Raw genomic sequence first — 13,995 nt, 5'->3', positions numbered from 1 at the left:
GCTTAATGTGTGTGATTTGTTGTGCCTTCCAGGAAAGTTTACAGCCACTTCCGTGAGCAATAAAGGGCCAAATGCTCTTTGTGTACCTGCCTCTGATAACAGTTCCCATCAGTGTAGCCACAACAAGCTCAGCACTGTGACTTGCAGTGTTTTCTTTCTTAGTTTTGTTGTCCGTCTTTCTTTCAGTGACTGTTCTGCTGATAATTAAACCTGGGGATTGTTTTCTTTCCTTCCTTTTTTTTCCCTCCTCTAGAAGTTATATATATGTAGGTACACAACTCCTTTTGAATGCAATTCACAGTGTTGGTGACCCCTTTCACACTTTCCCTACCACTGTAGAGAAAGAAAAAGTGGAAATTCTGGTAAGTCCTGCAAACAAAGAAAGGGTTAGAAATATTTAATTTGATAAATAAAAAATTTTCAGTATTTCCAGTTAATGGCATTGTCAGCCTCAGCGTTTACTTCTTTCTTTATAAAATTATTGCAGGAAAATTATTTTTAAATGGATTTGGGTTACAATGATTTTGAAAGAAGCAACTTGAGGATACTTTAGAGAAAATAGAGAACCTTGTAGACCTGTTGCAGTCCCTGCCTGGGAGCAGCTGGAACTGTGCTCATTCTATTGAGGCATGTTTGACCAACACCATGCAGACTCAACACCTCCTCCGGGCAACCTCTTCCAGTGGCTTTACCATGGCAAAATTCATCCTGCTGCTGGAAATCTGTTCCTTTCTTGGGCCTTCTCAAATAAAATGAAGAACAGTTTCTTCCCTTCCTCTTTGAGGCAGTTTTTAACATCTGTGTTGCCCCCACTCCCCAAACCATCCTCACTTCTTCAGCCATCCCCTGCACATCACATCCCCTGGCCCTCATTTCACTGCTCCGTGGCTGGACAACACATGATTTGAGGTGCAGTGCCAAAACCTGACTGCTGGATTGTGTTTTCCACCTCCCCAGCAGCGAGTGGGATTACTTCACATGTCTAACACATGACACTGCTGTTTACATGTCCCAGTTTGACACCCGCCCTTTCTGCAGCAGCATGACACCGTTGACTCACGGAGAGCTTCTGATTCAGTGCAGCCCCAGCTGCTTTCCTGCAGAACTGCTTTGTAATCAGTTGTCCCCATCCTATATTTGAGCAGTTGATTATGCATCAGTGACAACTTTGCACTGATTCATCTTGAATTGCATCCTATTTTTTCCGAGTGTTCCTGCAATTTGTCAGGCTCGTTCTGGATTACAATGCTGCCTTCAAAGGCTGCTGCCGTCCCCCCTGGCTCGGTACCATCTGCAGATCTGCTGCTCAATATTTGCTGTTCCACCTCCTGAGACATTAATAAAAGCGTTGGATATTGCCAGGCCCAGGACACACTCCAGACATTATTCCAGCCTGACAATGGGCCGTGAGGGGATAATTCTGGAGTGTGATTTTCCTACCTCTTCCAACCCCCTGCAAGTCATCTGGAGGAGGTGTCACCCAGGGAACAGGGACAGGACAAGGGAAAATGGCCTCAAGGTGTGCAAGGGGAGGCTACGGCTGGAAATCAGCCGGAATTTTTTAAAGGAAAGGGTGGTCAGGCCTTGGCAGGGGCTGCCCAGGGAGGTTTGGAGTGCCCATCCCTGGAGGTTTCTCAGGAACGTGGCACTCAGTGCTCTGGGCTGGGGACAAGGTGGGGACCAGTCACAGCTTGCACTCCACGATCCTGCAGCTCTTTTCTGGGAATTGTTGGGCCTCCACAAGATTTCAGGGGTGGCCACTGGTGGTCCTGAGATTCTTCTGAGACCTGTTCAATGTCCTGACCTTTTCTCTGTGCTTTCTAACCTCTCAAACCTCTCCTCCTCCTGCAGGCAGAGCTCACCCTCCTCTGACACTGGCCCGGATTATTTCTGCAATCTGAGCACAGCTGATTCCCAGAGCGAAGATGAAAGTGAAAAAGGCTTTCTTAGGGTGATCTGTCAGAAACTTTCTCCCTTTGCTGAGTGACAGATGTAATCTTTCCTGGGTCTTTTCCTGCATAGAGAAGGCACTTAGCAAACACTTTCTCCTTATTATGTTCCTTGGAGTTGTATCTCATTTGGTGACTTTCTCTTTGTAATTCTTTCCCTGTGTGTTCATGGTCACTGTGAGGAGCTCGGATAAGTTTTTTCTGCACTTTTTTCACATTTAGACAAGTACTCATTTGTTTACAGAACATATATTTAGGGTTTTGCTTTTATAAAAATATTCCATGCTGTGCTATAGAATAGTCCTTTTGCCCACAAGAGGGTGGAACAGCAGAACTGGGGCAAAATCCTTTTCCCCCTTGCTCTGTACACAGATAAGTTTGGTGGGGTGGTAGGGAAGGTTACATTTCCCCTCCTGGGATGAAATGCTGCTATCACCAATAATTTCTGCTCTGAGCCATGAGATCATTTCCAGAGCTCTTTCCCTTCTAATCTTCACTTCAGGATTCACCCTTTGGCTGCAAAAACTCCTCTTTTGGGGCCAAGTGAGAAGAGTTTCAAGCAGTACAGGGGTTTGCAGAGCTCTGGCTGCAGCCACCTCCTCCAGCCACATCTGGGGCTCATCTCCTCCCCAGTGCCACCAGCTGAGGTGTCACACCTGATCCCTCGGAGAGCTGCACCCCAGCTCACCCTGCATCCTCCACCCACGGCAGCCCAGCTCCAGGATTCACCATTCACTCTTGCAAAGACTCAAACAGCCTGCAAGCTTTCTGTTTCTGAGCAGAATTTCTCCTTGCCTAAGTCACAACAAGTCTCCAGTTTGAAAAAACCAGCAATACAGAATTAGAGAAAAACAGAATTACAGAAAAACAGAAATACAGAAAAACAGAAATACAGAAAAACGGAAATACAGAAAAACAGAAATACAGAAAAACGGAAATACATAAAACCCAGAAATTTCTCTTTCTGAGTTAAGTACAGCAGGTGATAGCTGTGGTATCATTTCCCAACAAACCAGCAAAAGCAGCTAATGAAATTAGTTGGATCTGAAAGTTGTTCACGTCACAATCCACAAACCTATTTTCTTCAGTGGATATTAAGTCCCTGATCAGCAGGAACTCGGACTTGTGTATTTATTTCCTTTCTTAAAAAACAGCAAGATAATTAGAGTTTTTGAAACTAATAACAATTAACTGGAACTGGGCAGAAATTGACCATAGTCTTCAACAAGTCATTGGAAAAAGACATAATTTTAAAAAAGAAAAGCTGAAACCTGCCATTTTTAGGGGGGAAAGCATCATCAAGGAGGCAGTGTTCTTCCAGCTCCTCTTTTCTTAAAATACCGTGTTTCATTGAAAAATCTGTTTTAATAGATTCTTAAAAATAAACTTGGAGTGCTCAAATTATAAATGGTGATGTTTTATGCAATGCCTGTGTGGCTGCTGCAAAGGAGAAGTTTGAAGATGATATCAGGGTTTTTTCCCCAGTGAATCCAAAATCTGACTGTGCAGAGCTTAATTTGAAGCGAGGAAATGAACAGCACAGGGACTGCATTTGGCTGTCCATGATGCCAGCAGCAATTTTTTGTCTTTTATAAGTATGATTATTTTTATTATTTATAGCTACTGAATGAATTTGTGCTGAAAAATTGGAATAATTGATATATCTGTAAAATAATATGGCCCTAAAATGGTAGTGGCGCTTTGTAAAGCCTCCAGGCTTGTGTCTCTTATAAATGGGGAAAAGGTGAGGCACTAAATACGTTAAAAATCTGTAATTCCCCAAATTGTCACTTGTCCCATGTCCCCCAGGTCATCCTGGGAGTTTTTTCCATGTCAAGTAAAGACAAATGGACAAACACAGTTTACACATACCAAGCACATTTGTTTAGTAAACAATGCTGAGAAAGCTTAACTGAAAATCTAAAGCCACCAAAAGGGACAAAATGCTTAATTTCAAGCCATCAAAGAGTTTTAATTGAAATGTAATTTTAATAAATTGATGTAAGGGAGGAAGTTGAGGAAGTTTTTGTACGGCAGAAAGCGAGAGCTCAAAAAGCAAAATGTGAAAACTGAAGGAATGCAATGGGCTTTTTTCCTACAGAACTTCCCGAAGTTTTTTTCTGAATGTTCATGAGAACTTTTGCACCTGGGTCCAACGACTGAACTGCATTTCTGTGCGGGGTTTGCTCCAGGTGTTCCCAATTTCCATCCAACGGTTGGGGGGTGCAGGCCCCGAGGAGATGCTGCAATTCCCCCAAGGGGTGATGCAGACCCCGAGGAGATGCTGCAATTCCCTTTATGGGCGATGCAGACCCCGAGGAGATGCTGCAATTCCCTTTATGGGCGATGCAGACCCCGAGGAGACGCTGCAATTCCCTTTATGGGCGATGCAGACCCCGAGGAGATGCTGCAATTCCCCCCCAGGAGCAGGATTTAAGTGATGCACAGGCAGGTCTGGCTTTTGGGAGGCTCAGGGTGCTCCCTTCACTGCTTTTCCCTTCACTGCCCAGCCCATCTTGGCTCTGCACGTCGTTGTTTCAGGTAAGAGATTATCAGTTCTGGTTTTTTCCTTGTGCTTTTACTGTGGCCTGGTTTGAATTTGTTCTGTGAAGGATTTTCTCTGAAGGGAAAAAAATAATTTCTTGCTCTCCATAAGCAGAGAGAAACTCAAGTTTGTTGATTTACCTGCAAACTCAGGTGCTAAACTGAAGTGTTGATGCATAAGCTGGTAACATATTTAATGCTTTGTCTGTAGCCAATGTGTCATTAATTTATCTTTTTTATGGAGTTTTGTCAATGGATCACAATCAATTGAGAAGCTGGAGATGGAAAGTAAAGAGTTTTCTGTAGACATGACTGAAAGTTATAAAAGAACACCTCAGAAATGTGGAAGTCTGAAGCACTAAGAGTAAAATCTGTGAGGAAAACGACTTTCCTAATGGGAAATTTAGGAGGAAAAGTAAGGTGTTCAGAAACAACAAGACTTACTGTTGAACAACAATAATTGGGTTTGTGTTGAAAATAAGAGTGATAAAAACCTGGAAATGGTTTTGTTTTGGACTGTGGAGTAATACTGATTTGTGGTTATTTAGAAAAAATGCTGTGTGCTTCTCTTCCTTTGATTAAAGCGAAGTTCTGGGAGTTTTTTGATGTCTCTCCCTGGCTGGAATATTCTTCCCGTTGCTCCTAAGTGACGAGGCACTTGTGGAGCACCTGTGTCCCTGGTGGCCAACTCCTGCCATGGTTCTGTGCTCTCTCAGCTGCTCAGAGGAGGCTGAAGGGGCTCTGCACACTCCTCAGGCTTGCAGAGCCCAAATTCAGGTGTGGTCCAGCCCTGGTGTGCTCCTGGCAGCGCTGAGCCCCAGGCTGAGGGTGATGCTGCCTGGGACCTCGTGGGAAAATGCTTGGTTGTTATTTTTTATTCCTGGTGTGCAAAGGCTTTCTGAGAGGGAAGTCTGAGGCTGTTCAGGTTTGCTTTTGGGGTTTTCTATTTTAAAAAAATGATATTTAATGGGGGAATGGAATTTTAGGTTTGTGGAGCAATATTACAAAAGGAACCATTGAGCCATTTTCCTGGAGACTGAATGACACTTTCATGGTCCTGTCTCTACTCCTGCTTTTAATATAAATGGTATAGCAAATACAGGTGAAAAAAAAGAAAAAAAAAAAGCCCACCTGTCAAAATATAGCTCTGTTTGGTTACCTCTGTCCATGGGACAATTTTAGTAACCTGTCAATCAATGGGCTGCTAAATAGCCTCTCCAAAGCACAATCTGCTATTTCAGACGACATCAGTGTGTCAATCATTTATTGAATCAAAGCCAAATTTGAAGCAAAGCAAGCCCAGTTTGTCAATCACTGCTCAGTATTCTCTCCACTAACCACCTGACAGCTTTTAACTTTTCACTTTTATATTCCATGCAGCTAGTTAAGATTCTTTCATTTTTAATTGGCCTTCTTTTATGATTGGTAGCTAAGCAACTAATATGTTGTTTTATGTGGTAATAATGGGCCCAAACTTGAGAGCTTTCTTGACCATCCCTATTTGTTGTTGGGAAATTATTTTCCTTCAAGTTGCTAAATAGCAGATGTAGCAGAAACAGTTATTTAATTATGGGTTGTCCTGTTGTTTCTATCTATAAACACTTTTGGCACTGTTTAAAAATAAATACTGCATGCGCTGGCAAATATACACTGAGTGATTTTAACTCCTGATAGAGTCCTTTGGAATTTCACTGCTCATTTACAGGGAAAACTGGGTGCAAAAAGGAAAGGATTGCCAAAAAAGCAGTTTGGAAAAATATTAGCAGAGGACAGAGCGAGAAATCTGTTTCTGAATCCCACTAGGCTTTAATCCAACCTGATCAGCTTTCAGTCTTAATTTAGGTACAATTAAATTTCTGAGGCCAAGTACAGTGCTGTGAGCCACTCTCTCTCAAAATTAGCCAAAAAGTCCTTCCCCAACAAACTGGTCTGCCTATTTTGTGTGTTCATTTGGTGTGCTTTGATTTAATTAAAATCTTCAGTGCTTGAGATGCAAAACTTTGGGCTTGGGAGTGGGGCTCCTGAGGGTGGCCCCAGATCTTGGGGTGGCTTCCATCCCCTCTGCCCATCATGCACAAGACAAGCCCTGCCTTTCATCTGTGAAAAACGAGCCCACAGCTCCCAGAAAATGCTCCTGCCTTTCTATTCCCAAAGACTGTCATCAGCAAAGCCAAAGTGTTGTTCTCAGACAGAAAGAATCAACTTTCTGTCCTTCCCATGAAAGGAAGTTTGGGAAAAGAACTATTTCTGTGTTACATAAAAATTCTATTTCGGGTTCAAAAGAGTTTTCTTCATTTAATTCTTTTGCATATCTGTTTGATGGGCTTCTGGCTGTCTTTTGACAGACTGCTGTCATCTGGTTTGATCCAAAACTGTGAAACTCCAGATGTGCCCAAGAACTTGGGAGAACATGGGCTTCGTTTTGCAAAAAGCTGCAGGAGGTTTTGAGGCAATCTGATACAAAATGTACTTCCCAGCCCTATTTGAATTTTACATCGGGTTTTGTGCTGCTTTTTTCCCAAAGTAAAAAGCAGAAGAGACTGACAGCACACGAGGATTGACAGTGGAGAGGCAAATGGGAGCTGGAGTGTTGCAGAAATCCAGCCCAGTGTTAAATGTGGGTGCTTTTCCCCGCTGAGGAGCTGAGGGAGGTTCTGGAGAGCCCTGGGAAATGCTGGTGCTGGGTGCCCCTCTCAGGGTGGAGGTCCCAGCAGAGTGCTGAGATTGGTAATTAATAAACAACAACAAAGCTGTAAGGCAAATCTTCCTGGGCAGCTCCAGGAAAACTGCGAATTTGCTGACAAATGAGTTCTGGAGGAAGTGCCAGAAATACAGTTTGGTTTCTGTCCTCCTGGTGGGGATTGTGCCTTTCCTGGATGTCCGTGGCACCAACTGATGATGAGCTGGAGATCATCACACTGACAAACGAGGTGTAAGCTGGACTGCCCAGTGAGCACGAGGTGTTTCTGTGCACGGATTTTGCTCCCTTTCTATCAGCAGCTATTAGCCAGAGCTTTTTCAGAGGTGTTCTGATGCCAGGCTGCCTCTGTAGCTTGGCACAGGTTGTTCTTCTTGGCTCCCGGGGTGCTGAGGCCTGGCTGAACATGAGCTGAGCTCTGGTGGCTCAGGCATCTGAGCACAGGGAAACCCACACAGCGCCCACCCACACAGCACCTGGCCTGTGAATTGGCACGGGACGCTCCCTGCAGGGACTCGGGGATGCAGGATCACAAATATTGCACAAACAGGAGAAGGATGGGGTCAGCAGAGCCAGGCTGCTCACAGGGCGTTCTTACAACTCTTTTATTTTGGTCATTGCCATCGGTGTGGGGTGTCAGCCTGCTGCATGGGTGCTGTACTCTTGTCCTTTAGCTGCTCTTAAGGACCCTCTGCACCAGGAGAAAGGATCATTTTGAAGTGTTTAAGCATGTAAATTGTACAGTGGTGTTTTTCAGGTGAAACCTCTTGGTCAGGAACATCTCCAGATCTTGGCTGGCATTCCCAGCTGGGCAGAAATGCTGGAATGCTCTTTTCTTGTGTTGATGAGTGATGTGCTCAGTGTTCTGTGCATCCTCAGGCCATGCTTTAGTGTCATTGACTACACAAAGGTTTACAAGGTTTACAGAGCTGTTTGTCCCTGGCAAACCTAAATGTGGGGTCTAGGTCTGTTCTCTGAGCACTTCTGTGTTACCTGGGACCAGAGAGAGGAGCAGGAGTTTTTGGGAATGCTGCCCAATTCTTTGTTCCACGATGCCCTGAGAGCCTTGTCCCGGGGCTGTTGCTGCTTCTCTCTGGTTCCTGGAGCTGCTGGCAGAGCCCCTCTTGTTCCTGGGTGAACTGTGCAGGGCTTTCCAGTGAAATGTTCATATTCCCCATCACTTACTGAGCCCATTTTTCCAGCAATGTGTCAAAAAGTTGATCAGTGTCAACTGTCCCTGTCACGGGAGCAGCACAAAGCCAAAAATGATGAATCCCTCTCCTAATTGGCAACTGAGGGAGAATTTGCTGAAGCAGAATGCAGCTACCTGTGCTGGAGCTCACCCAGGACACGCTGGTGAGAACAGCCACCCTTCCAACGAGTGAAGTGGGATTTCTAGCTGTGCTGAGGGCTTGGGTTCTGCGAGTTTACATCTCAAACACCCACGGAGCAGGAGCACTGAGCAGCCCCTGACTCAGCAGGAAGCCTGGCCCTGTCACCTCGCTGTTCCCGAGTCTGCTCTGCTGCTCCTCCCAACCCACTGAGCAGCTCCAGGAGCAGGCAGGGGAGGCTGTGCTTACAAACCATTTTTATCATCCAGCATTTAAACACCGGGTGCTGTAAGTGGTGTCACTTAGATGTACCAACTGCTAAAGCTGCAGCTTTCAACACAGAAAAGCGAGGTGTGACCCTCCCTGGGTGACACAGGAATGTCAAATGCCAAGCCAGGCTTTCCCTGTGGGTGGGGGAATTCCAGGTGGGCTTTCTTCAGAGCCACCTTTGTCCTACAGAAGTGCAGCTCAGAGCACAAAGGGTTAATGCACACATGCAGATGCACGCTGGAGGCAATGTAAGGGATTGAAAACCGTGGAAAATCATCCTGAGAGATTTGAAAATAGCAACAAAAAAAAATTAAGATGGCTTCATTTAGAAACCTGGCTATTGTTTGTTCTTAGCTGGCACGCTCAGCTGTGGGTTTTTATAGCTGTGAACGTGAGCTGGTGTGTGGAGATGAGAGGTTTAAGTTGGATTTCAGGGAGAAATTCTTTCCTGAGAGAATTGTCCAGCCCTGGCCCAGCTGCCCAGGGCAGTGTGGAGCCCCCATTCCTGGAGGGGCTTCAGTTGTGGCTCTCAGGGACAAGATTTAATGGCAAACTTGGCACTGATGGGGGAATGGTGGGACTTGGTGCTCCTCAGGATTGTTCTGTGATTCTCTAAATGTGAACAGATGCCCAGGACTTCAAACACCTACAAAACCTGGGGGTTTGTCGTTGCCAGCTGACTAACTGCACACGTTCCAGGAGCCTGGGTGCTGCAGGTGAGCAAAGCAGAGATCTGAGAGGGAGCTGCACACACTCAGCCCTGCCAGGGGCTCTGCCAATGAACCTGGAGTAAGTGCAGCTGCTCAGGGCACCAGGGATGTGAGGAGTTAAAATCACCTGAGCTCCAAACAAGCACAGCACCCTGCATCCCAAGGCTTTCCTGGCACCTAGAGAGAGTAAAGGGCTCTGGTACCCTGGGGGCTCCCCAGCTGGGCTCATCTGCCAGCTTTGAGGCCACTGTAGTTACATCAGCCTGGAAAGAAATCTGTGCTCCTTCATGCCTCAGTTTCTCTGGGGATAAATATTGGCAGGGAGCTTCCCAGAACTTCCTGTTCAAGAGTGGCATCAAACTTAATTTTCACTGGTTTTTGAAGGCTTTAGATGTTCTGGTAAAAGGTAGTTGCATTCCAAAGTGATGCTGTAAAATATTGTACAAATTACCAAATCTTGCCATTCCTCTTTAAATTACTCCTCACTACTGTTTACTGTAAGTGTAAAGTTATATATTTATCATATATATTTACAATATATATTACTAGGAGAGTGCCCAGCTAAAAACTTGTCCTATTCTTTGATATTACTTGAAGTTTAAGGTCTCAGTTCCCTTTTCCAGGAGAAAGAACAGGTTATTCACTGGCAGGGGAAGTTGCTCTGCCCAAGAGGGCATAAATGACTCCTCCATTCCCATTTGTATTTCACCTAAGGTGTGGCAAGTTTCCTGGTTGGGAAGTGCAGGCTGTGCTTGGGTTTGGGATATAAATGATCATAAAGGCTCTCCTTACACAGCCATGGGCTGACAAATTGATTATAAGCTGGTTTTTACTTTTTTCCTCCCCTGACTCACTTCACAAGTCTCTCGAAAAAAATGAATTTGGAAGACATAAAGGGAGTTTCTGTGCAGAATTCAGTTCTCACTTCCATGGGCAAATTTCATCAGCTTGGAATGTAAGGGCTAATTCTGCTGAAGTTCTGTTCTACTGGCATGGGCAGCCAGTGAAATGAGAGAACACCAAGGAAATAATTAAATGTTGTGCAATTAGGGCTGCAGCGCATCAGGGTACAAATAATACCAGATGAGATATCCTTTCATGGATTAGAGTTGTATTTATTTGGTAGCCTTTGATCTGTGTTATCTCCAGCTAAAACCCTGGGGAGCATCAGCACTGTGTGACCCCAGGAGCAGCCCTGGCTCGGGTGGGTGCCAGGTGAGAGCTGCAGGGATGTGCTGATTGCAGCTATCAGGTGATCAGAAGAGAAACCAGGTCCAGTTCTAAGCAATTAATATTTGGATTATATTTATTTATTGCAGGTGTCTTTAAGCTTCAAATGGGTTATGAGTTTATCCTGAATTTCTGTAACAGATTGGGGTTTTAAAAAGGCAAAACAATAAATGTTTAGACCAAATATTCAGTAGATAATTCCTGAAATCAGTTTGTGGTTTTTGTGCTGTTTGTCTCTTCCATTTCTGAGTGCTCTGGGCCGTTGTTTGGGCAGACCTTTCTGAGGCAGAGCAGCAATGCTCACCAAAATACTCAGCTCCTTCCAGCCAGGCTGGCTTTGGGAGAGGTCCCTGCTGTGGAACAAACCTGTTTCCTTCACTGGGATGTGTCAGTTAGAAACACCAACTGCAAGGATTTCTTCTGTTCTCACGAAAAAGGAAGGAAACAGCTGGTAAATGTTTCACAGATGGTAAAGCTCTTGGCATCTCTCAGGAGAGGGCCACCCATACAGATGGCTCATTATTTTAACATTTGGATTTTCATCTTATTAAAACATCTTTTTTTTTTTTTTTTCTCCCTGGTTTTATTTAGCATCATAAATTCTCTTACACTTTAGTTAACAACTCGGTGATTTGGGGGAAGTGTGTGTGCTGTAAGGAACATCACTTGGCTAAAGCACGGATCTGCATCATTATTCTCTGCTCTGATGTGCAACGAGTGGACTTGAACCTGATTAAAAACACCAAATGCAAGCAAATGCTTGGAAATATGACTTTATCAAGCAAAGGTCAGCTGAGCCTGTGTAGAAGCTGAATTATTCAGTAAATGAAGGAATGTAGTGAGTGAGGCAAGCAAACATTTCTATCTTGGGCATTGCATCAATTAATGCCAGAGTGCTTTCTGCACTCACCCCAGGAGAGGGGCCTTGCAGGTGCTCCCAGTGCCTGGTTTGTGGTGAGAGCAGCACTAAAAACACAATTCCACCTTTAAAACACCTGGGGAGTGACCCAGGGAGGGGGATCAGAAATGCCTGTGCAGCCATAAACATGCAAATAGCCTGTTTAGCATATGTTCTACATAAATCCCAGCTCCTCAAGGCTCTGGGAGTGTCACTGCTCCCTTTTGGGGTCCTGGCAGGGCGAGGGATGGGAGCAGTGCCAAAAGGTGGTGGGGGGAATTGGGGCACGCTGAAATGGAGGGGGATGCCCTGGGTTTGGTGCCTCCTCTCCCTCCCTGCCCTGCTCCTGGCTGGGCTCTGCAGCCCCTGCACTCTGCACTCACAGGGCCTGAGGCAGCTCAGGCAGATCTTGGGCCCTTTCTGCAACAGAATGCAGCAGAAAATGTGGGAGAGAGGAGGAATGTGAAGAGAGCCCTGGGTGGAACACCAAATCTTCCTCTCTGTTCTTCAGATTTTTGTCTGAAGCTTTAGCAGGTCTCCCTGTGAAATGACTAAAATATAGGCCTGTGGTATAAATATAGATCAGCAATAGCACAGATTGCTCTATGGATCAACCTATAAAGATGAAAAGTAGCAATTGATGCATGTCCTACAGCTGCCTTGTAAATCTCACTGTGGTCTCAACCAAGAGGAGCTGCCTGAAAAGCTCTGGGTGCTCCATGGTTAGGCTTGTGCTCTGCAATTCTGCTTTAATGAAAAATTAAATAATCAGGAGTAGGAAGAAAGAAACCCAAGTCTTATTTTGCATTTGTATGAGCAACTCCCCATTGATTCCAGTAGGTTACACCAACAGTGAAGACTTGACCCGAAAGCTGCCTACAAATATTCCATTAATAAATACAGGGACAGATTTGTAGCATGTAAATCACTGAGCTCCACGGATGCCAGGGTAGTTGTGCTGATTTACATCAGCTGAAGAGTTGGCCTCTGGAATTCACATTCCTTCTGAGATCAAAGATGTGTCAGCAAATGGTGAACTTCATTTGTATTTTTTAGCCTTCTAATTTAAAAATAGCCCAACAGATTTATGATTCAATGGCAGGGCTCTTATGGCCAGACTTTGGATGCCACGTTTCAGCCAGACACCACTCAGAGGCAGGCTGTAAATCCTCCCCAAATGGGGGTTTAGCTGAAATGCTGAAAGCTCAGAAATGCCTGTGGGTACTGCTGTGTCACATTTATAGGGGATGGGCCAATCCAAGCACAGCCCAAAAACTGAGCAGCACCAGGGGCTGGGTGGCTCGGGGGGCTGGCAGAGCTGCCAGCTCACGTTCACTCATAGAAGTGACAGAGTTGTTACCATTTCTGCAGGCTGGCTCAGCCCATTTCTTGTCTTTCTTCTTGGAGAGGTCAAACAAGAAGGGAGTTGTGGAAGGAACTGGGTCACCAGGGATGCTCCAGGTAGGGATTAACTCAATGTGCAGTCCAGGAAAGGGAGGGTGTCATTGTGTCCTTTTGTTTGATTTCCCATGGAAACACACTCAATGCAATAACACTGTCAGGGAGAATAAATTTCAGCAGACAGCCACAAAAATCTGGTAGTTCTGAAGTGGAGGGAAATTGGGTGAGAATGGGTGGCCAAATGGAGGTGGGAAAGCACCTGAACAAACTCCTTGGGCATGAGGAAACTGGGGGATCCTTTAGGGATTTACCACAGAAAGCTTCAGGTGGGTTTTGCATCATCTTGGGTTTCAATTAACTGCAAGATCCCAACCCGTACAAAGTGGGGTTTGCTAGCTCTTGCTTTATAAAGTGCCACTGTCTTGTTTTTTAGTCTTTAATTGAGTATTTAGTGTGGATAACTGAAGAGCCCCCATCTCCAGCTGGGGCTGAGCTGCTTTGTACCACTGAGGTCTTTGTGGTGCTGAGGTTTGGGGGCACTGTCCCCCCTGAGACAGGGCAGAGTGGAAATGATGCAGAGAGTGAAACGAGGAAGAGACTGACTTTGTCACTCTTGAGAGTTGCAACAAATAAATACCAGTGTTATTTTTGAGCTCTTCTAAAGAGTTTATTTTAGAAATATATAAATATTTCTATATATATAAATATATAATATCTGCACAGCAGCAGATATTCCAATGAGTGTCTTGAGCATAACACAAATACAAGTGGTGGATGGAAAAACAGCTGAGGAACTGGACTTAGGGGTACAAACCCCACTGAAACAGGTTGGTAAAATTCCCATTATTTGCACGTGGCTGAATGTACCCAGGAGCATTAGGTTTGCACCCCTCTGAGCTGGGCCCTGTCTGGCCAGGGTTGGGCAGGATGGAGGAGAGGCTTTCTCTGTGCATGGTTATTTTAT

Source organism: Passer montanus, unplaced genomic scaffold (assembly GCF_014805655.1).
Source record: "Passer montanus isolate IOZ18808 unplaced genomic scaffold, ASM1480565v1 scaffold41, whole genome shotgun sequence".
Classification (NCBI taxonomy): Eukaryota; Metazoa; Chordata; class Aves; order Passeriformes; family Passeridae; genus Passer; species Passer montanus.
Note: the sequence above shows the minus strand (reverse complement) of the source record.